The sequence below is a fragment of the Vicugna pacos genome, unplaced genomic scaffold (assembly GCF_048564905.1).
Source record: "Vicugna pacos unplaced genomic scaffold, VicPac4 scaffold_19, whole genome shotgun sequence".
Classification (NCBI taxonomy): domain Eukaryota; kingdom Metazoa; phylum Chordata; class Mammalia; order Artiodactyla; family Camelidae; genus Vicugna; species Vicugna pacos.
Window position 1 is genome coordinate 77542904 of NW_027328740.1, and position 24885 is coordinate 77567788.

At 41.5% G+C, this 24885-nt stretch overlaps 1 protein-coding gene and 1 long non-coding RNA gene across 1 annotated transcript; one reads left to right on the plus strand and one right to left on the minus strand.

The window, feature by feature from the left end:
* LOC140693565 (uncharacterized) overlaps positions 1 to 24885 on the minus strand; it is a 545747-nt gene that overhangs the window by 195938 nt on the left and 324924 nt on the right.
* On the plus strand, positions 509 to 13371 carry LOC140693575 (uncharacterized). The gene is made up of 5 exons (XR_012069339.1): positions 509 to 736; positions 9996 to 10143; positions 11373 to 11432; positions 12154 to 12348; positions 13096 to 13371. It is a non-coding gene; the product is annotated as an uncharacterized lncRNA (long non-coding RNA).

A 24885-nucleotide genomic window follows, 5' to 3' on the forward strand; every position in this document is an offset into this window, starting at 1 on the left:
CAGGTTGAGAGGTGTGGGGCCCGATCAGAGTGGAAATGACCTGGCTGAGAGGTGAGGGGGATAATTTCAGGATGTTGGGTGTCCTGTGCTGAGGCATGAGGGGTAAGCTTGTGGGTGTAGGGGCCATAGGTTAGGACCTAGCAGGATGGAGTGTCAGGGCAGGGACCATGGTGTGAGGAGAAGGAGCCCTGTCTTCAAGGTCTGGTGGGAGACTGGGCCTGGCCAGTGGTGGGAGGGTAGTAACAGGGAGGGGAAGTTGAGCAGGGAAAGTGGGGCTGGGTGGGTGAGGCCTGGCCTAGGGCAGTCGTGGTTCTAGTTCAATGCCAGGACCCAGTCGGTGGCTGGGTGAAGGCTCTGGGGATGGAGACCCGGCGGGACAAGCAGGAGGGGCCCCACCTGGCTCCTCCCGGCCCCAGCGGCCAGGGCCGGTAAAGCAGGAGACCCACCCGAGCAGTTTGCGCTGCGGGCGGGAGGAGGAGGGGCGCACACGCGCAGACGGACAGACGCGCGGACGCCGGAACCCACCCAGAACGCGTGGAAGCTGGCGGCAGCCGGTTGCTCCTGGACCAGCTCCTGGAAGAGGAACACGGCCTGGGGCCTGGGCCGCCGCTTGCCCGCGGCTCGGCTGCCGCTGCCGGACAGTTAAGAGGGCGCTGGTGGGGGCGCGCTGCTCGGGGAGCCGGCGGGTGACGCCTGGGCTGTGCAGCTGAGGAGGCGCCCAGGGAGGGGTGCGGAGGTGAGGTCCCGGCCGCGCGTCCCGTTAGGACCCTGAGGCGGGTCCCAGCCACCGCTGTGGTTCGTGGTAACCCCGGTATTAGTAGTTCCTGAACACCGTGTTTTTGCCGCCGCTTATGCACGGGTTTAGGAGAGCAGGTACAGCCCCGGGAGTTGGGAGGGCACCGGACGGTTCCAGAGCATCTCCGACTGGCCCTCAGACGATGGCCTGCTCCTTGCAGGTGGGTGCGGTGCGGTCGCGGGGCCTCGGATGGAATGGGGACTGCCCCATGAGAGCCCATGGATTTGCTCCCATCTTACCTGCGGCCTGACCTTGGGGGCGGCCTCTAAAGACCCAGGTTAGTGGGACTCAGGTTACAGGTCATTCTGCTCCTGGGAGATGGGCTCGGTGCGATGAGTGTGCTGGGATGGCTGCAGCAGCAGCGGGAAATTGTTGCAACCCCCGCGCTCTCACAGGGCAGCCCCAATCCCGCCATCGCAGCTGCCGCCTTTCCCTGACAGCACAGCACCCGCCTTCCAGGAGCAGGCTGACCTGTAACCTGAGTTCCACGAACCTGAGACAGCAGAGGCCAAGCTCAGGCCATGCGCTGGGGAGTTTGAAGCAAATCCAAGGGCTCCCATGGGCAGACCCCATAACCCGCCACTGCCTTCAACCACACCGTGCCCTCCTCCCGAGAGCAGGCTGACCTGCGGACCGTGCCTGGAGCAGCAGAGGCCGAGCCCTGGACAGGCCATGGGGGAGATGGGGGCAAGTCTACCAGCTTGCCAGGTCGCTGCCCATCTCCCTGCCACTGCCCCAGGTTCGTGGATCAGTTGTTTTCAAGTCAGTGGTTTCCTGAGATGCAGGCGTGGTGCAGTCAGGTGGCGGGGGCTGCAGGGAGGGGTGCTGCCCCAAGGGGAGCAGGTGGACTTGCTCCCATCTCCCCTAGGGCCAGACCTGGGGACGGCCTCTGCTGCCCCAGGTTTGCAGGACGCATGTCATGTCAGCCTGTCCCTGGGAGGAAAGCTCAGTGTACTCGGGGCAGCCTCAGTGGCTGACAAGGATTTTAGAAGTGGGCTCTAGCCCAGCATAACTAACTCTCCTTTCTTCTCCTGCTTCCTCAGTTGGTGGCTGTATCAGCTTTTTCATTATAGGTTATTGCTAGATAATGAACATAGGTTTCTGTGCTATATAGAAGAAACTTAATTTAAAATCTCTTTTTATATATAGTGGCTGACATTTGTAAATCTCGAACTCCCAAATTTATCCCTTCCTATCCCCTTTCCCTGGTAACCTTGATTGTTTACTAAGTCTGCAAGTCTGTTTCTGTTCTGTAGATGAGTTCACAGTGTCTTTTTCTCTCTTTTTTTACATTGCACATATGAGTGGTATCATTTGGTATTTTTCTGTTTCTGGCTGCTTTCACTTAGAATGACGATCTCTAGCTCCATCCATGTTGCTGCAAATGGTTTTATTTTGTCCTATTCATGGTAGAGTAGTATTCCAGTGTATAAATATGCCACAACTTCTTTATCCAGTCATCTGTTGCTACATTTAGCTTTCCTCCATGTCTCGGCTCTTGTATACAGTGGTGCTGTGAATACTGGTGTGCAGGTATCTTTTCACATTGGAGTTCTTTCCAGTTATATACCCAGATGTGGGATTGCTGGGTCATAGGGTAAGTCTACTTTTAGTTTTTTCAGGGATTTCCATGCTTTCCATAATGACTACACCAAACTAGATTCCCACCAGCAGTGTAAGAGGGTACCCTTCACTCTACAGCCTCTCTAGCATTTATCATTCATGAACTTCTGAGCGATGGCCATTCTGAATGATGGGAGCTGATACTTAATTATAGTTTTGATTTGAATTTCTCAGTTTATTAGTGATATCGAGCATTCTTTCATGTGCCTATTGGCCATTTGTGTCTTCATTGGAGAAATGCTTGTTTAGGTCTTCTGCCTATTTTAAGATTGAGTTGTTTGTTTTTTGTTATTAAGTTGTATGAGCTGTTATATATATTCTGAAAATTAAGCCTCTGTTAGTCGTATCATTTGCAAATATTTTCTCCCATTCGTAGGTTGTTGTTTCCTTTTGTTTTACTTATGGTTGTCTTTGCTGTGAAGAAATTTATGAGTTTAATTATGTCCCTTTTGTTTATTTTTTCTCTTATTTCCATTGCCTGGGTAGATTACCCTAGGAGAATGTTGCTAAGATTTATGTCAGATAATGTTTTGCCTATGTTTTCTTAGGAGATTTATCATGTCTTGTCCATCTGCATCTTAAGCCTGTACTCAACATCTGTGCTTCAGTTTTGAATTTTGAGCTTCTTAGAGAAAACCTACTCTTAGCTCATACGTCAGATTCAACATGTCTAAAGCTGATTTCATAATCTTTTTTCTTGCAGCGTCTCCACTTATTCAGTGGGATAATCATTCTTTCGGTCTTGAATACACAAAGGCTTGGAGTGGTCTTTGATTTATCTTTCTCTCACCACCCTCCACATTTTGTCAGCTTCTTGAACTGTATGTTTTTGGTTTCAAGTGTCTATTCTGATTGCTGAAACTCTGATGAAGAGCTTTCATCCCTGATACATGAATTTTTCCTTCTGCTGAATTCTTGGATATTCTCTCCCCCCCTTTCAGTCAACCTACAGTTTTGGTGCTCCCACATCTACAGTCAAGTCAAAGACTTAACACAACCAGATCTCAGCCAGGGAGTCTCGACCCTTCATCATTTTGGACTTACCTTATTTGTTCCAATCATTATGTAACTTAGCCTCCTAGGGTAACCTGTGCCTTATTAAAAACCAGGAGTCACCAGCCTTTTCCTATCCAGTCCTCAGTTAAAACAGCTTAGAATTGCCCTGAGAACTAGTTGGAGCCCCATCCCCTTCATAGAGTCTTCCCTAGTTATTCCAAATACTTCTAGCTCCTCTTTGTATTCCTGTACTGTTTATGATCAGTAGTCTGTAATCTTGGATTTGAGTACTGACTTGGTACCATTCCTGGGTGGTTTCCAATGTGTCTCCTCACTTAGCTGGTAACTGGAGAAGACTCACTTGTTCAGCCTCCTTTATACCCCTCACCCTGCTTAGCATCGGGCAATAACAGGCATCCAGGCAGTGCTTGCCTTCTTTATTTATTCGCAGTGGTGGTGGTGTGGATTATAGCTAATAACTATTAATTCAGTGTTGCAATTAAAAAAGAAAGCCAAGAAAATCCATAAAACTTTATCTCCATGTTCAGTTTAGTGCTTTACCTCAATAGTTTTCTTAAGACTGTGTTTACATTCACATAGTGTTCAGTGCTTGTACAGTTCCCTGAGGCAAGCAGGTGAGATGTCATTATGTTTGACTTTCATGTTACATTTCATATTGGATATATTTGTGCAATGACAAAACCTTCTTTTATAAGTAAACAGCCGGAAGCCCAGAGAGACTAAGAGCCTAACCCAGGGTCACCTGGTTAGTGTTTGGCACAGGCCAGGACCGCAGTTCACATCTTCCAGCTGATCCTCTTCCAGTGCCTTTTCATTCCACTGCTGGGAAATGTAGCCCCATCAGCCAAACGGCCAAGTCACATTGCTGCCCCTTTACCTGCCAGTGATGGCAGTGCTTCAAAAAGTGGCAAAGGAAAGGTCAGAAATAGGAGTGATAAAAGACATGGAAGTGCTGGAAATGGATCCTCAACCTCCTCCTCCCTACTTGAGCGCCACACAAGTGTCCCACTCTGACAGTGCTGTTCATTGTTTATAACATAGCCTTAAAATCAGACTGATCTTTCATAGGGCATGCTTTTATCCTGGTCCCTTTCCTACTAGTAGTCACCGTCATGGGCAGAAAGTGCCTGGCTGTGCTCTGTTTGTCACGTAGGTGGGAGGGAAAGTGGGAGAGGGAGTTGGTTGAACTGAAGCCGAGCTTTTTACAGCTCTGTTTTTCTAGGACCAGAGCAGTTCCACTCTTGCTTTCATCACCTCTCCACCTCCGAGTCCCAGCCACCCATTCCTGCCTGCTTCCCCACATGCCACATCCTGGGGGAGGACAGAGTGTTGGGCAATGCCCCCTCCGCCCTCTGCTCTGGGAGGTGCAGGAGTCTGCATTAACTTTTGAGCTGTTTTGGTAATTGGGCTTTTCCAGCTTTTCTAGACATCTCCTTTCCAGCTCTGAGAAATTGGAGATGTAACTTAACCATACATGGACTATACTAATGTATTCAGTGACATTAGTGTCATGTTGTCTATAATTGTGTTCTGTGACTGGATAGGAGGTTTTTTATCTCACAGGATGCTTCACATCTAATTCTAAAGTCCTAGAGGCTTGCAGGTGTAATCCAAGTTCTTACATGTCTGTAAGGTAGACATGAACATTATTTGATAATATGACCATATGTTCATAGATTACGGTTAGTCCACCGGCTCTGTATCTAATGAAAGTTTAAATACCAAACGCTTGAAGACAATTTGCGGGCCATGTCTTTTTGCCTGTAAGTAGTTGCAAAAACTGAAATCACAACTCTACCACAAGCCACAGTGTTTCCCAGTAGAGAAAGCCCTCTAATTTTACAACCTCTAAGTAATGCAGTGGTCCTTTGAGTGAGATGAGGGATGCCAGAGTATTTTTTGGGACACTAGTGTGGCATGACAAGTATTCTGGGACTGGTTACAGTTGAATCTCTACTTCCTATATCCTGGACTGATTACAGAGGCAATGTTAGTGCGGTAACTATCTTGTGAATGCAAGTGTAGCTAGGAAGACAACAGAGAAAATAGAAGGGATATAAAGAAATGGAGGGACTTCATAGCAGTACAAATGGTGACTTTGACACCACCAGCTGCTGATGTGAACTTGGCAAGAATTTGTGAGAAGTGGTGGGTGTCATTGCAAGCAGGAGAGTCCTGCAGCTTTTGGGGTGAACAGGCAAAGGGGAGAGCAGATATGGTGGCTATCCAGGGGCTATTTTTGTCCTGAATGTGAAAGTGTCCAGTCCCCTGTTCAATTTTGCAGCCACAACTTCACATGACTCAGGGCATTATTTCCACCAGAATACCATAAAAATATAAACAACCTCTGTTTCCCAAAGTGTTTGTTCTCGATCTGAGATGACTGTCCTGTGCTGGTAGGTAAGTGGGCGATGGGGCCTATTACATCACCCCCTCTCACTAGAAGTCTACCTCGCTGCTTTTCAACCTACTCCTAGAGGTGCTGTCATTCTGTTACACCTAGGCCTGTAAGACCGTCTTGCCTGAATCCTCACGTGAAGAGGGATGGTTATGTGCAGTTTTAAAAAATTGCTTGGGTCATGTGGTCCTTTGTTCCTTCCATTGGAAATCACTATTCCAGAGCAAATAGTATGCATCTATACAAACTATATTGTTTGTAAGATGTCTTTAGAGGTTTTGCAGTAGGTTTAAATATTTGCTTGGTGATGGCATCTTGATTGATTGAAGGAGGCAACCCTCACTAGGGGCATTGTGTGCTTTCTGTCTGAGAGTTCCTTTACTGGCAGCAGAGTGTTCGTAGGCAGAGTTAGAAAGTTACCTGATCTGAGAAGCCGAATTTGCCCACAGCTGGGAATTGGCGGAAGAGTCTGTTATGGAAGGAAAGCTTTAGGATTATCTGGTAGCAGAGTTCTGGGATCCAAACCCTGGGAAACCTCAGCTTTTGTAGAGTATGTTCTGTAACAATAGGCTATAGGATAATTTTTACACTTGTTATAGGATGTAGAGTTGGGGAAAGGCTTAAAAGTGCAAGAACCTTAAAAGAGAATCTCCGAATATTTTAAAGAAGACAGTTCTCAGAATGAGAGCTTTTCTGGAAAAGACTAGCTCTTCACTTCACAGGGGAAGCAGGGAGCAGGTGTAGCTGCACTTACGGTAACTTAAAAGGTAAACCTTACCCTCCCACTTAGCTGTTTCCTGGTGGACGTTTACCTTCCACATCTGTAGTTTTAGACCTGATGTGTCATTTTCTGGTACTCCATTCTGCTTCTTAGTGAGAGACTGACACAAAGTCACATAGCAATTGAAAAATTGCGCAAAGGTCTTTATTGTTAAAAATGTGGACCTGTGGCAGGGTGCTGCATTTGCAAGTGACTTTCAGTACAGAGACCACTGAAAAGAATGCAGTGTTATTTCTTATTTTATTCCTTTAAGCCTTTGAATAGAAGGTTTTCTTTGCAGAGTGTCTGGAGTACATCAGAACAAGCAGGAACTAAAATAGCTTTAAGAAAGCTCCAGTATAGACGTTGCTTATAGTGTGGTATCTGTCTTATGTTAATTCTTTAAAGCAGGAAGTTGTAACTCTCAATTTCTTAAGCAAATATAAACATTCTTGACCCTTATTGACGTTCTTTGTTGGGTGAAGCTGCTTTTGCTTCCATTCTGAGCATTGAAAGGCCTTCTATGATACTTCTACCACTCCTCAGTATTTTATTTTCCCTCTGTTGTGAACTTGTTTTTAAACTTGAAGCATATATAAATATCACTAACTTGCTACATATGTAGATATTCTGTGTTACATACTCAGAAAGTTTGTGTACATCACACGTATCTACATAATTCCCCCCTTTCCAACTGTGTTCCTGATGAAAGGATGGTGGGAAATGGCATTATGGGGATATGTCTTACAGTACACAGTGTTTCCCCTGTTCCCTCTACCATATCTGGATGTTCTTTCATCTTTCAGCTTCTAGACTTACTAGCTCTTTTTCTTAAGCCAGGTGTATCTCATCCCCCTGCGCACACACACATGTGTACACACACACACACACACACACATTCTACTGTAGGGAGTAGTGTGCACCATCCAATTCTCCCACTCCAGCTCTGGACCCACACACTGGAGGCAGTGTCTTGCACGAATTAATTTGTAAGTTGCTTTTTAAAACTCGAGTGGTCAGGAAATAGGACTGATATCCACACCTAGTAGGCAGGCCCTCAAGGACAACTTCTATGGTTAATGCCAGGTTATCTTAATGTTTGAGTACCTGGGTTTCATGTCTTCCTGTGCCACCTGTGTGACCCATGATTCCCACATTTCTGTCTCCTGCTAGAATTTTTCTCTCCAACTCTGGACTCTTACAATCTTCTGCTGATTTGACATCTTCACTTGAAACTCTGATATCTTAAAAGCAACATGTGTAAAAACTGAGCTCTTTGTTCTCCTACACCCCAAACTGGTTCTTCCTGCAACCTCCCCCATTCAGTTAGTGGAAACTTAATCCATCCAGCTGCTTGGGTCAGAAAACTTGGAGTTATTCTGACTTTCACTGACATACCACATGAATTCTGTCAATAGATCTGGTTTAACACTGCCTTTAAAACATATCCAGAACCCAGCCACTTCTCACCATGGTTCCTGCCTCCACTGCTGCTTCCCTACCCTGAGCCACTGTCCTCTCCTCCTGCACAGCCCTTCTCAGAGGCTTCCCTCCTTTCATCTCTGACCCGTTTCGACTATTCTCACCTGGCAGTCAAGTGAGCCTCGAAAACCTAAGTTAGATTGTGTCGTCCTTCTGCAGTGCCTCCCCATTTCACTCTGGGTAAAAGCCACAGTCCTTACAACGTCCTCCAAGGCCATACAGGATCTGCACTGACCCTTCTCTGCAGCTCCAGCCGTGCCCCCATTCTGGAACATGCGAAGTGCACGCTGGGCTCGGTGATGGTTATTCCGTCCACCTGGGACTTCTCACCTCCAAGTCTTAGTTCTAACCTCAGTCCTCAGTGTGGCCTGCTCTGGTATTTAATACAACATCACCCTCATCCCATACCCTAAACTCTCTTTACCTTGCCCTTTTTTGATTTTTCCATGGTTCCTCTTTCCTAACATGCCACCTCCTCTGCTGCTCTGTTGTGTGAATTGTCATCTCCACCCCCATCCCAGCTAGACTCCAACAAAGCTCCGTGAGGACAGGACTTTTGTATTGTTTATTTATCTATTCCAACTGCCTAGACTAGTCCTGGGTACATAGTAGGCAATCAAAAATTATTTGCTGAATAAATTTAAAGACTATTTTAAAAATGAATCATCCTTTCAGGAATGGGTGAGGATAGGAAGCTGCATCAAGGACAATGGTGCAGTAAATAATGATATTTGCCTGTTGTTCTTTGTGTGATTTATATATGTGTTTTAGTCTTAATTTTGTATCCCAGTTTCTTAATTTAATATCTGTATTAAGGTGTAATTTACAGGCCATGAAATTCACACATTATAATTGTACAAGTCAGCCATTTTAGCTATTTCTAGATTTGTGCAACTTTGTCCTCACAAAGTCCCCTTGTGTCCGTCCATATGCAGTTTGCCCCCCCTCAGTGGCACCCTGATTTTATTTCTTTTTTTTTTTTGGCAATCACATCTCAAACGGATAATTTACACAGCAGTACTAATATAGCTTTGCACTTTTAGAAATGACACACTTAAATATGAAATTAGCGGTCATTGCTGAATGTAGGTAGCAGTATCAGACATTGGTGAGAAGAATGGACCTGAGTGTCAGACTGGCTGCAGTCTTACCCAGCTCCACCATTTACCAAGTTACCCAAATTATTTTCTGCCTCAAGCTCTTTATCTGTTATATGGGGGTAATAATAGCAGCTTACAGAGTTGTTGTGAGGATTAAGCAAACAGGGAAAAAAAATTTAGTATAGTGGCCTGCTTATGTTATTACCTAAGAAATAGCCTTGCAGGTAGAGGGCAAAATTCAAATCAGTTTCTAAAGTTTATGTAAAATATAATCCAGTTCCTGCCTGGTTTGTAAACACTTATGCCTACTGAAGAATTTAAAAGCAGGCTAATTTCCAACAGAAAAGATCATTTCTCAGCATTTCTTTCAAAGAGAGCTGCAAAATCACTTTTACTAACTAAATGTTCCATGCCCAACTCTGACAGAAATTTGACAACAGGGACGTAATTATCTACATTTTTGTTAAAATGATGCTGACCATCAGGAAGTGTTCTCAATTATATTTTAGCCTTTATGTTGAGAAATACTGTGAGACTTCTTCTAAATTAATGGGTGGGGGCATTCATTGTAGCTCTTGTAGCCTGATAAGCCTGCACTAAATTATCTTTTTTAAACTTTTAATTAAAGTAATAAATTAATTTTTTGCTGGGGGTGGTAATTAGGTTTTTATTTATTTATTTTATTTTTAGAAGAATTACTGGAGATTGAACCCAGGCCCTTGTGCATGCTAAGAACATGATCTTTCACTTGAGCTATACCCTCCCCCCTAAATTATCTTTAATAAGGTCTTTTTCTCTGTTTTGTTACTTTATGTACAGAAGCACAAAGCAGGGTCATCAGAAGCCTCTCAATCACAAAGATGATAGTAGTGAAAAACATTGCGCAGTGACAGTGAATCCTTGGCATATGAAGAAAGATTGTAAAGTCCTGAATGAATTAAGAAGGTATTGTTACCTTAACATACATGTAAGCATGGCTCTCTTACCTTTATTTTTCACTTTATAATGAAAATAATCCCCACCTGTCAAGGTTGCTTTGTTTGATAGAGGGAATATCTAAACCCTTTTCTGCAAGTTTTTTAAATAAGTAAGAGCAGTTAATTTATCAGAAGTGTGAATGGTGTAATCTGGTCTGTGTAGTATGGTAGCCACCAGCCACATGTGGCTATTGTGAATTGAGATGTTCTATAAGTGGAAAATACATAATAGATTTTCAAGACTTTGTACAACAAAAATAATGTAAAATATTATTAATAAGTTTTAAAAGTGTCAATCAAACTTTTGAAATGATAGTATATTGGATATTTTGGGATAAATGTAATTATTACTGGAATTAATTTCACTTGTTCCTTTTTATTTTCTAAATGGGATTACTGGAAAATTGTGACTTGCACTATGTTTCTGTTGACAGTGCTGGCTTCTAACTTATTGCAAATAATATGAAAAGAAAACTTTGATTAAAAATTTTGTAATTGAGTAGTTGATTTGCATCATATTAGTTTCAGGTGTACAAAACAGAGGCTCAACATTTTTATAGATTATATTCCATTTAAAGTCACCATAAAATAATGGCTATATTTCCCTGTGCTGTATGATACAGCCCTGTAACCTATCCATTTTATACTTAGTACTTTTTACCTCTCAATCCCCTAACCCCTTCCTGCCTCCCCTCTTCTCCTTCTCCCCATTGGTAACCACCAGTCTGTTCTGTGTACCTGTGAGTCTATTTCTGTTTTATTATAGTCATTAATTTGTTTTATTTTTTAGATATACATATAAGTTAATACATAGAATATTTGTTTTTCTTTCTCTGACTTATTTCACTTAGCATAATACCCTGTAGGTCCATCCATGTTATTGCAAATGTCATTATTTTATTTTTTAGTGGCTGAACAGTATTCCATTTGTGTGTGTGTTCATGTGTATATATGCGTGTGTATATATATGCATACATGTATATATACTATATATATATATATATAATATACCACAACTTCTTTATCCAGTCATCTGTCAGTGAACATTTGGGTTGTTTCAGTGTCTTGGCTATTTTAAATTGTGCTGCTGTGAACATTGGGGTGCATGTGTCTTTTTGAATTAAATTTTTCTCCAAACATATATCCATGAATGGGATTGCTGGATCACACGGAAGTCTATTTTCATTTTTTTATGGAACCTCTTTTCTGTCCTTCATAGAGGCTGCACCAATTTACATTCCCACCAACCGAGTAGGAGGGTTCCTTTTTCTCTTAAAAGGTAAAAAATTCTCTACATTTACCTACTTTCCTTTCAGTTTAGGACACAGTTTGGCAAAAGCAAGATAGAATTTAATAGGAGTAAATACAGTATTTATTTTGAATGTCCATGCATTATGGATAGATATGTTATTGATGAGTTGGTTCCCTATTTTTGTAGGTGCAGATGTTTTTATAGCTTCACAGACATTTCAGTCTTGCAGAGAGAAAAATTTCTTTGTATTTTGCTGAACTTGTCCGGGTGTCTTTATCGGATTTGGTCCAGGCCTGCAGAGGTGAATACACATCCAAACCTGAACCATTTGAATGTCTGCAAGATATTAAGAGTCTAGAATATCAGATCTGGACTGTAACTCTGGTAAATGACATCAGTGACTGGACTCAAGAAAACTCCATTTGAGGGCAAAACCTTTCATAAGCCAAAAAGGCTTTGAAACTGTGGCAAAGCCAGAGACTTTTGTGCGCCACTTATGGCCACAAACCCATGAGGACAACCACAGGCCTTCTGGAGTGCCAAGGAAATTCCATGTGAGGAGTCCAGCACTCACAGGAATCCAACAAGTCCCTGTCTGCCAGAGCACCTTCATTGCTACTGTGCTGTTTTGAGTAAATGTCTTTTCATCAGGTTCAAATTGGTTTGTTGTTATTTTTTTGCATAAAAAAACAACTTCTTGTTCCCTGGTGTAAGTAAAAGCCTAACACTTTCTGATTTCTTTTGACAGAGAAAATATGAGCCTGTGGATCTAACCTCATCTGTGATGGTCTGCAGCTGGGAGCAACCAGATCAGTGTCAGTCCCCTTGCAGCCATTGGCTGGGAGCCTGCATGTTCCTTGGAATGGTATTTGAAACATGTCACACTAGCCGTGCCTTTGCTGTGGGCTGGGAGGCGAGTCAGTCAGAATCTGCATTATGGAATGTAAGTTTCAGATCCACAGCTAGGAGATCTTTTTTAATAGCCAGAGAATATAGTCATAAATATATCTATTAATGTATTTATGCAAGAACCTTTTTAAAGATTTTTTTATTATAAAAAGTTACCCCCAAAATTGAAAGTGAAAGAACAGTGGAATTAAAAACCATCTGTACCTTAATTATATATAAAGGATCATAAAATCCTTCTAAACTTTTTTTTGTTCAAATGAAGATATTTTTCCCTTCCAAAAAGGAAAATTATTATTTCACATTTTTTTTGTTTTCTCCTTTTATTATATATTCCATATCAATAAATATAAATCTTTTAAATCCCTTTTAATGGCTGTTTAACAATATATTGAACAGATATGTAAATAGTTCTAGGTTTCAGAAATTTAAAAAATTGTCATTACAATACCACTGCAAAGAATATTTTGGTGTTTCTATTTTTAGTTACTAATTTGGACTAAAAATTAACAAGTTTGCTTTTCTTTATCTAAAACATTGGTTATTTTATAAAGGAACTGTAAGGAATTTAAAAAACTTTTCAGTAATTTCAACAAAGAAATTATCTTTAAGGCAAAAATGTATGATGTATTGCAAATCTATTTTTATTATATCTTCACTTTTACCAGTGTGACATATGTGTGTGTTTGCACAAGTGCTTTAACTACCAGCAACGTAGGAAAAATCTGTATACTAAAAATGTGAAAATATTTTCCTGGTTTGTGTTTTCATTCTCCCAATATAGGTTTTGGATGACAAGCTTGTATTTGCAAAAGTACACCCCCTGTGGGAGGTGTTCTGTACATACGCTGAGATACTGCACATAATATTGCCTCTGAAGCCCAATGATTTGAAAACCCGGTCCTCAGCCTTTGATAACTTCCGCTGTTTGATGAAAGTCCTCCAAGTGGATGAAAGTATCAACAACCGGAACAAGAGTTTTTCATTGCCCTATTTGAGAAGAGCTCCATGAAAGACTTTTATATTCAGGATAGAGATACATTCTTCAATCCAACCACCAGAAACCGCATTGTAAGTCTAAACCGAGTTTAGCTGCTGTCTTGGGGGTGATTTAGAACCTGCTGTTGAATTATCAGTGATTTGGTTTGGTTGGTTTGATTTGGTTTTTAAAAGCTGCCCATAAAAAGGAAAAAAGAGAAAGAAAAGAAATATGCCTACAGATTCCTGTTAGGATAGTAAACAGTGGCTGGTTAGTTACCTTGTATAAGCCACAAGCTCTCTTAGAACATTTTTAGGTTTACTTCATCCTTTCTCAGGTCAAGTATCAAGTAAGGGACAGTGTTAAAAAAAATTCAGGATTAACAGGTTTGTGAGCTCCAGGATTTGCAAGGCAGCTTTCCCTCCCCATGGTGTAAGTCAAATGGCAGAATTGAAATAAAGCACCTCATGTATCCTCCGGTGTTAACAGGAAAAGGCTAATCTTCTTGACCTTGTTTCTTCCTGGGTAAAATGAAGATAATATATCAGGAGGCGACAAGCTCATTTAAGGTAGGAAACATGTTGTCTTGTTTACTGCTGAATCTCAGGCACCGGGAAGGCTGAGTTTAACGAGTGAATGAATGAACTGTACTTCCCCCACAGTTACCATGTGGGACAGTGAGGATTAGCAGCTAAGAGCATAGACTCTAGAGGGGAGGGCACAGCTCAAGTGATGGGGCACATGCTTAGCAAGCATAAGGTCCTGGGTTCAGCCCCCATCACGTCCTCTAAAATAGACATATAACCCTAATTACCTCCCCACCCCCCACCAGAATTACCTTATTATCTCCCCACCACCAAAAAAAAAAAAAAAGAGAAGTGGCCAAGAGCGTAGACTCAAGCTGGAACACCTGTGTTGGTTTCTCGCTGTCGACCTTGTAAATGTCATTTACCCTCTGTGTCTATCAAGTTCCTCACCAATAAAATGGGGATAATTGTAGTACCCACCTCGTAGAGATGCTATGGGGATTAATGAATCTGTGTCAGTGATACAACTGCCCTGGCTTATATTAAGTACTATGCATCTGTCAGCTCTTTTCATAATTACTGACAGATGTTATTATCGACAAAAGACATATTAGTTCTTTGAAAGGGAAGTGCATGTTAGACCATTTCATTTATCACTTTCTGTAATTCAGGCTTTTCCCTCTGAAATACCATTTTATGTCTGTACACTAGAAAGCCACAGGGCTTTCCAAATTTCATCTGTCTGGGTTCTTGTCATGATGGCAATACTGCAGATTGCTGACATTTTTTAGGGACTCTGTCTGAGATGACAGCAACCCCTCAAATTTAGGAGCTCTTCTCTAACTGATAACATCTCGCTAGAAATGAAGTTTTTATAATGTAACAGCTTCAGACGCTTAATGATGCCATAAATGCAAGGATGTTATATCTAAGCTCTTTAAATAAATCCTGTCATTGAAATAAAGGAAATACTATATTATAGCCCTCTATAACTTTGTTATCTTTGCTATCCATTTATCTGACTCTCTAAGACCAAAGAAAGCAAATACTAAGATTGATCATTACTACTATGTGGTACACGTATTTGTGGATGAAGACAATATTGAAATGCACTGTTTAAGATATTAAAATGGACACTAAACAGCTTCTTGATGCATATGCATGAACAGAACAGGGAGCTGGGTGCAGGGAGCAGACACTGAGCTTCCTGGATTAGAGACCCAACTTAGCAGTCCAGCCCAGCAGTCCACATGTTTCATATTTATGTCCCAGCAAAATTAGCAGTGAGAGTCTTAAATGAACTTTGGGGACACTTGCAAACAGCTGTCATGATTACTATTGTGGGACACCAGGAATCTACAGTGTTTAGTTGGTATCTGTGCATAACCAGTTCTTTTCCACTAAAGCTTCTTGTAATTGCTGGTCCCACATCCAGGCTGAGGAATCATCTCATGTGGTGTTTGGGAGGGAGGTAAGTGGAGTCAGGACCCTTGTTAAGGCTGGGTGGGTAATAATCTGGTGCTAGTACAAGACAAAGGAAAGTAGGTCAGGTGGGAAGGAGAATGACTGGATTTAAACTTTGTTTCTTGAGTAAGCTAAATATATAACATCATGTCAAGTTACTTTGTTGTTTATATTCCATGTGCTGTCACCGAATAACTACTGAATTGTGGGGACAAAAATGCCTGGGTTTTAGAATTGACCCTGCCCCTAACCTGTCAGGGTCCAAGTTCCTCCGGGTGTCCAAAGAGGGGGCTGGACCATCAGGTGTCCCTCCACTGCAGCAGTTTGGGCACTTGGGTGGACTAGATTTTTGCTGTGGAACACTGGCCCGGTTGTAGAACATTAAGCATCTGCAAGGCTCTCACCAGGTACCCACGGTGGTCCCAGGACTGTGACATCCAAGCGTTCCTTTCCACCCACGTTTGCAAATGACCCTCAAGGGGTTAATATTAATCCTGGGTGAGAATTATGAAAAATTATATGGTACCTCCATCCCTCCTGGCAAGTGAGGGCCCCTTATTTACAAATGACCATGAAGTGTTAGCACCAAATTTTATCAACAGAACATGTGAACATTTTGTGACAGTGACGCTCACCTGTTTGCTTCTGATTCCCAGTGCCACTTCAGCCTCCGTCAGAGGACCTCAGCTGCCCCAGTGATCAGGGCCTTCTGTACAGGGAATGGGCTCCTCCTCGAAGCACAGACAAGCAGCAGCCCTTAGGTCTCATCAGGTGAGCTGTTGTGGAGAGCACCCCAGTGGGAAGGGCTCAGGGTTGTCCTCATGGCATCTGAGTGTGACAGTCCTCCAAGAGTGTTACCAACCAGGAAGCTCACAGGAGCTCTGAGCTTCGTTGCCCCAAGTTTTTACTGCAGGCTTTATTACAAAGCCATGATTTATTGGGTCACTAGCGACATGGCTAACCCAAACCCTAACTGTAAGTCAAACCTTTCCTTAGCCCTAAATTTTGAGCCCCTTCCTCTCCTGGTGGCCACTCACTTGTCACAAAGCTCAAAGCCCCACTCCTCTAATCACATGGTTGGTGTCTCTGGCTGGCCAGTCCCCATCCTGAGTCATCTCATGAACACAAGCCATCCAAGGTTCCACCATGAATAGCAAAGACACTCTTATCTTGGGAAATTTTGAGGCTTTAGCAGTTGCTGCCTAGGAACTGGGAACAAAGACCTACCAAATTCTTCATTACATAGGAGTAAATGTTATATTTCATTTAAATTATAAAATAAGAGAGAAATTCTCACTGCTTTTCTGTATCTGCTGTTCGACACCGTTTCACTACACCACGTGATTGTAATGTGGCGCTCAGCATGTGTCTTCTCAGAGCACCAGCGCCGGCTGCTCCCCGGGGGCTTATGCTGTTTGGGCAAGGCTGCTGGGGGGATGGAGGCCAAGGACAACCGAGAAAACAAAAATAATCGTGCAAATAAGGAAACAATGTCAGATTGAAATGAAGAAATAACACAGTGTTGAGATGGGAGACTTGGGGGGAAGTGAGTTAAGAAAGCTATCTTTGAGTAGGTTACATGTGAGCTGAGATGGCGATAAGGAGGCTGGAATTTGAAGATCTGGGAAAAGTCACCCATGGAATAGAGGCAGCTTGTCCATTGGCCCCGAGGCACAAATGTGCTCAGCAGGTTTGTGGAGACACTGGAGCCAGCGCTGGTGAGAGTGATGAGACGCGAGGTTTAGAAGGGCATCAGGAGCACGGAAAGGAGTGTAGACTCTAAGCACAGTGAGAAGCAGTCATGATAGCTTAAGCACTTAAGTAATTTTCTCTCACTCACATTTTGCAAAGATAATGTGGAGAATGTATGGCAGGGACCCAGGAAGCAGGGAGGCCAGGTAGGAGGCTCTTGGATTGGGCCAGTTGAGAGATGGTGGGAGCCAATGAGGAATGCATTTGGGGAATGGGGCTGACGGGATGCAGTTATGGGCTGGCTGTGGATGGTTAGGAGAAGAGGAGGGTCAAGGTAGCCCCAGGTCGGTCTGGAGCCAGGTGTCTGTTCTTTCTTATCTCAGTGTCCCATGCAGGTGCCCACCTACTTGGGCAAACCTCTTAACCTTCAAAGTGAGGGTTTTAAAACACTGAAGTCTATTTGTTGTTTCACATTTTATGGAAAGATTCAAACATGTACAGAAATAGAGAGAACAGTACAGCCAGCCTGCCTGGGTGTTATCAGTCACCCAGCTCCAGAATTATAAACTCAGAGTCACTGTTGTTGCATCTTTCATCTCCATCTCCTCCCCTCCCCCACTATGGGGTCATTTTGAAGACAATCCTACATAGCTTAACCTTTCATTAGTGAAATGACAAGGTCTCTTTCAAATAAAATTGGAATATTCCTTTTTTTTAGGGTTACAAAATAATTCCCTGCTTGTCACAAAAATACACTTTTAAGTAGTTTTGGGGTTGAAATCAAGATCCAGACAAGATTCAGACATTGCAGCTAGCATATCTCTCAAGTGCGTTCTAATCTATAATTTTCCTGTTTCTCATTTTCCTTGAAATTGCTGAGGGGTTTCTCTATTTCCTGTTTGGCTGATTTCATTCTCCCCTATGGTGTTAGACTTGTTTCTCCATCCTATGTATTGGCTTTAGCTAAGTGATTTAATCCTCCCCTAAAAGCTTGATCTGATTGAGGTTCAACTTTGTGCAAAAATAATTGTTATGTGAAGTTTTGTACTCCTGTCATAAGGTACATAAGGTACAGTTGACTCTCTTTTTTGTGATGACAGCAGCCAAAAATGATTGTCACCCGGGATCATTATTTCATAAGGAATTTTATTTCATGTGGTCATACTCTAATTTCCTCCCTCAATTATCAGCAGGATCACAGTCATGAAGAGGTACTTTCTCCTTAACCCGGGTTATCCTTTAGAACACAGTTTTAAAGGAGGATATTTGTTAATATGTAAATATTTAAAATTGATAATTTTTTTTTCTTTTTAATTTTTTTTTCTAATGGAGGTACTGAAGATTGAATCTAGGACCTTAAGCATGCTGAGCACACACTCTGCCACTGAGTGTACCCAATCCCCCTTGAGATTCATATTTATATGATATCTTCCTTCTGTTATTTTTGTTTTATGTTATACAGAATTTGAAGGCAGGGCAATGGGTTTGACCACTCTTTAATCATTCTTTATGGGCTTTTGGGGTTTGTGTGTGTGTTTGTGTTTGTAAAGAAAACAATTTTCCTACTATTTTAAGTATGTATTGCTAAGGCAATTATGTTGATCTTTTCCCTGATCCTGGTCCATGTATTCCCATGTTACTTCCCACTAGTGGCCCCATGAGCTCTGTGACAAGACTAGCATGTCGTTAATCCATGTGGAAGGAGATCTGAAGAGATTTATTCAAGGAGATGAAATTTGTAGACAATGTATTGGAAAGTATTGTGAAAGTTGTTCGTTAAGAGAAGGTCTGAGGTTGAATTATTAAGTGCACAGAAATCTAAGCTATGAAAAACCAAGACAATTATTAACTCCAGGAAAACGAAGTAGGGAAGAAAAGGTAAGACTAGCACAAATTGCTACAGCTTTGAATAGTCTGTACAGAGTAATAATAATGTAAATCAAGGATACTGAGCTGATGAAAATTATAATGTAATTGTATCAAAATGTTGGAAGAATGAAGGTTTGGGTGTGTAGATGAGATGGGGTTTGAAAGAGAGCTGAATCCTCATTTTCCAAAATAGAAAGTTAAATAGGTGATACATAAAGCTGAAAAAGTCAGTAGGCTGTGTTACAAGGATATTAGTCAGAGAAAGGGAGTAAGTATTCCAAGAGTCAGCAGTAGGAGCTGAACGTGGTTGTTTCTGGCCAGGAAATGGGGCGGTTGATGGGAACTGCTCCTTTTTACAATCGGTGTTCGAGAACTGTTTGACTCTTTATTAAATGTATGGCATTACTTTGATAAAAAGAAATCAAAGCTGAATTTTGAAAAAAAAATTGGGGTGCTTTTGACAGAGAGAGATAACAATCAGGCAAAACTACATTTGAAGGGATCCTCATTATTCCTTGCCTTTCAGCAAGGACTAGGAGGCAGATATCTGTTTAAGGTTCAAAAATTCTGTCTGACCTGCCTGCCGACTTGTAACCTTTGGAAGTAATGAACTCCCCGTCACTGTAAATATCCAGGCAGAGGCTGCCTGACCAGCTCTCTAACTGTAGCAGGGTGTGTTTACCATTGGGCAGTTAGAGCAGGCAACTTCTAACATTCTTTCAGTTTTGAATTTGGCATTTTCAGGATGGATAGTTGATAAGAATGTATTACAAAAAGCTTAACAAGAAAGAGTCCAAGACATCTCAAACCCATTGCCAGGGTTTTCTCTGCCAGACACCATCCTGAGCCTGCCACCCGTGAGCCAGGCCACAAAGCCCAGTCACATGAGAATGAACACACTTTTTCGCTCCTATCTGATTTGGCATCGGGCTCAGCCCTTTTCCCCATGGAATGGTCCATGCCCAGGGCTCTGACTATGGAGCTGGTCTCACAGCAGCCCTGTGAGTGCTGGTCCAGCCTCCGGGGTTCCTGCGTGAAGTTTTCCAGGATTCCAGGCTATTCTCGGAGCTGAGTCCCCCTTAGGCTAAGCCCACGGAACTCATCTCAGCTCCAGACTGAGCCGGAAGCCTCAGAGAGAACTCAGAGCTGAGGAAATCCACAGGTTTTACCCAGCACTGCCGAGTCATCAGTGAGCCAGTTGAGGGAAGGTTCAGCAACAGCAAGACACACCTGAGCCGCCGTCTCATTGTTCCGCCTCATCCCTAAACTCTCTGTGTCTGCCTGTCTGTGTCGGTCTCCCTTTTAGGATCAGCCTGGCACCACTTAATGCCCTGCCTCCTTTCTTCTAATCTTGCCTCCCTGGCCTGTTCCATCTACTCCAGGTTAACTGAGAAGAGGTTTTAAAACCTAGGAACAACAGACGTGCTAGATACAAAGAATACAGGGCAGTGCCTTCCTCAGTCACATCCCTCCTGCCCTCTCCCATTCCCACAATGAGTTTTATAAATATTTTGTCAGACAGACATTGCACTCCCAGTTGTTATCATTATCAGCCATTTCCTTATTATCTGTGGTTTACGATGTATTTGCTCCAGGGACATTCCCGAGATAAGGCAGGAACAGATGACTGAGCCACTTGTTGATGTCCACTTGTGTCAAGCCTGTTAAGAATGATTTTTGGGGGGATTTGTTGAATGTGCCAGACTGTCCAGTGAGTGGTGATGATCCCCTGAATCTGCTCTGGAGTCAGCCTCGTCCTCTCCTTTGCTCTGTTCTCATTTATCTCTCTTCAGCAGGTGAGCCAGTGATCTGTACTTCTATGATACATAAAACACTTCTTATTTCACGGTAGAATTTGGGGGCTGCTATGAAAACACATATGTTTTAAGAGTGAATTGAGTCGGAGGATTAAACTTAAAGCCCCCTTGATTTAGAATCAGAAATTAATATGATGGAGGGAGGGTATAGCTCAGTGGTAGAGTGCATGTCTAGCATGCATGAAGTCCTGGGTTCAATCCCCAATGCCTCCATTTAAAAACAAATAAATAAACCTAGTTATGCCCCCCAAAAAAGAAAAAAATAAATTAACATGAGGATGAAGCTACAGAGTGATTATTTGTGTCTTCTGAAATTTCCTTCTGTCTTTCTGCAGGAAATTCTAAGGAGAGAAGTTCAGAATCTACTTTGCTTGGCTGGGCTATTACACTGAGATGCTCCTCCTGGCAGCAGTCGTTGGGGTGACTTGCTTTCTGTGTGGATATTTTAATCAAAATAACTGTACCTGTGGGTAATTGTCTTTATTCCTTGTTACCGTTCTTACTTAACTTAGAATGACATTCTCCAGGAGCATCCATGTTGCTGCAAATGGCCCTAAATTGTCAGTTTTTATGGCCGAGTAGTATTCCATTGTATAAATATACCACTTCTTTAGCCAGTCATCTGCTGATGGACATTTAGGCTGTATCCATGTCTTGGCTACTGTAAATAGTGCTGCTATGAACATTGGGATGCAGGTGTCATCCTGAAGTAGGGTTCCTTCAGGATACATGCCCAGGAGCAGGATCCCTGGGTCATATGGCAAGTCTATTCCTAGACATTTGAGGGAACTCAATACTGTTTTCCACAGTGGCTGCACCACACTGCATTCCCACCAGAAGTGTAGGAGGTTCCCCTTTCTCCACAGCCTCTCTAGCATTTGTCATTTGTGGATTTTTGAATGATGGCCATTATGACTGGTTTGAGGTGATACCTCATTGTAGTTTTGATTGGCATTTCTCTGATAATTAGTGACATTGAGCATTTTTTCATGTGCCCATTGATCATTTGTATGTCTTCCTTGGAGAATTGCTTGTTTAGGTCTTCTGCCCATTTTTGGTTTAGGTTATTTGGTTGTTTCTTATTAAGTCATTTGAGCTGCTTATATATTCTGGAGATCAAGCCTTTGTCAGTTTCATTTGCAAAAATATTCTCCCATTCTGTAGGTTGTCTTTTTTTTTTTACATATGGTGTCCTTTGCTGTGCAGAATCTTGTAAGTTTCTTTAGGTCCCATTTGTTTATTCTTGCTTTTATTTCTATTGCTTGGGTAGACTGCCCTAAGGGAACATTTCTGAGATGTATGTCAGATATTTTGCCTGTATTTTCTTCCAGGAGGTTTATTGTATCTTGTCTTATGTTTATCTTGCTGAAGAGACTGTCTTTATTCCATTGTATATTCTTGCCTCCTTTGTCGAAGATTAGTTGACCAAAAGTTTCTGGGTTCATTTCTGGGCTCTCTATTCTGTTCCATTGGTCTATATGTATGTTTTTGTACCAATACCATGCTCTCTTGATGACTGTAACTCTATAGTATTGTCTGAAGTCTGGGAGAGTTATTCCTCCAGGCTCTTTCTTTTTTTTCTTCAGTAATACCCTGGAATTTCTATGTCTTTGATGGTTCCATATAAATTTTATTGTGATTTGTTCTAGTTCTATGAAATATGTCTTGGGTAATTTTACAGGGATTGCATTAAATCTGTATATTGCCCTGGGCAGTGTGACCATTTTAACAATATTGATTCTTGCAATCCAAGAGCTTGGGATACCTTTCCATTTTTTAAAGTCTTCTTCAATTACCTTCGCCAATGGTTTATAGTTTTCTGTGTAAAATTCTCTCACCTCTGTGGTTAGATTTATTCCTAGAAATTTTATTACTTTGGGTGCTATTTTAAAGAGTTTTATTTCTTTACTTCCTTTTTCTGTTGATTCATCATTAGTGTAAAGAAATGCAACTGATTTTTGAACATTAATCTTGTAACCTGCTACCTTGCTAAATTCTTCGATCAGCTCTAGTAGTTTTGGTGTGGACCTTTTAGGGTTTTCTATATATAGTGTCATGTTATCTGCATGTAGTGACACTTTTACCTCTTCTTTTCCAATTTAGACCCCTTTTACTTCTCTTACTTGCCTGATTGCTATGGTCAGGACTTCCAAGTCTATGTTGAATAAGAGTGGTGATAGTGGCATCCTTGTCTTGTCCCAGAATTTAGTGAGAAGCTTTTGAGGTTTTCACCGTTCAGTGCTATGCTGGCTGTAGGTTTGTCATATATAGCTTTCATGATGTTGAGTTATGTTCCCTCAATACCCACTTTGGTGAGAATTTTTATCATAAATGGGTGTTGAATTTTATCAAAAGCTTTTATGCATCTATTGAGATGATCATGTGGTTTTAGTCCTTTCTCTTGTTGATGTGAAGTATTACATTGATTGATTTGCATATGTTGAACCACCCTTGTGTCCCTGAGATGAACCCCATTTGAGCATGTTGTATAATCTTTTTTATGTGCTGTAGAATTCTATTTGCTAGTATTTTGGTAAGGACTTTTTTTGCATCTGTGTTCATCAGTGATATTGTTCTGTAATTCTCTTTTTTGGTGGTGTCTTTGCCTGGTTTTGGTATCAGGGTGATTGTGGCTTCATAGAATGAGTTTGGGAATATTCCTTCTTTTCAATCTTCTGGAAGAGTTTGAGAAGGCCTGGTATGAGTACTTCTTTGTATGTGTGGTAGAATTCCCTGGTGAAGCTGTCCAGTTCTGGATTTTATTTGTAGGGATTTTTTTTATTGTTAATTCGATTTCATTCCTAGTGGTCATTTTGTTCAAGTGGTCAGTTTCTTCTTGATTCAGTTTTAGTGGACTGTATGTTTCCAGAAACGTGTCCATCTCCTCTAGGTTATCCCTTTTTTTATGTAGTTTTTCATGATATTCTCATATGATAGTCTATATTTCTATGTTATTTGTTGTAATTTCTCCATTTTCCTTTCTTATTTTGCAAATTTGTGCTCTCTCTTTTTTCTTCTTTGTGAGTTTGGCCAGAGGTTCTTGATTTTATTTACTCTTTCAAAAAATTGCTTTTGGTTTGATTGATTATTTTCTCTATTTCTTTAATCTCTATTTTATTTATTTCCTCCCAGATCTTAATTATTTCCTTCCTTCTGCTGACTTTTTGGGTGTTTTTACTCTTCAGTATCTAGTTCTTTTAACTGGTGGGTTAGATTGTTTTTTTGAAATTGTTCTTCATTTTTGAGGAAGGCCTGTATCGCCCTAAACTTTCCTCTTAGCACTGCTTTTGCTTTGTCCCATAAGTTTTTTGTGGTTGTTTTCATTTTCATTTGTCTCAATGTATTCCTTAATTTCAACTTTGATTTCATCATTGACCCATTTTTTTTAATAGCATGTTGTTTAATCTCTATGCTTTCCTTTTTTTTATGCTTTGTTTCTCTGAAGAGATTTCTAGTTTCAATGGCATTGTGGTCAGTAAGGATACTTGAGATAATTTCTATCTTCTTAAAATTTTTGAGGCTTCTTTTGTGACCAAGTACATGATGAATCCTAGAAAATGTTCCATGCACACTTGAAAAGAATGTATATCCTATTCTGGGGGGTTGTAATGCTCTGAAAATATCCACTAAATCTAATTTTTCTATTGTATCATTTAATTTCTCTGTTGCCTTATTTATTTTTTGTGTGGAAGATCTGTCTAGTGATGTTAAACTGGTGTTAAAACTTCTGACAATGATTGTATTCCCATCAATTTCCCCGTTTATCTCTGTTAGTAGTTGTTTTATGTACTTAGGTGCTCATGTTGGATGCATATATATTAATGATTGTAATATCCTCATCTTGTATTGCTCCTTTAATCATTATAAAATGCCTTTATTTATCTTTATGGCCCTTGTTTTAAAGTCTATTTTGTCTGAAATCAGAACTGCTATACCTGCTTTTTTGGAGTTTCCATTTGCATGGAATATCCTTTTCCGTCCATTCACTCTCAATCTATATGTGTCCTTCTCCCTAAAATGTGTCTCTTGTATGCAGTTTATTGAAGTTTTTTGCTTTATTATCCAGTCTGCCACTCTGTCTTTTGACTGGAGCATTTAGTCCATTATCATTTAGAGTAATTAATGATAAATGAGTGTTTATTGCTATTTGAACTTTTATTTGCAGTTGATTTCATATTTCTTCTTTGTTCCTTTCTTCTTCCTTTTGTGGTATGGTAATTTTCCTT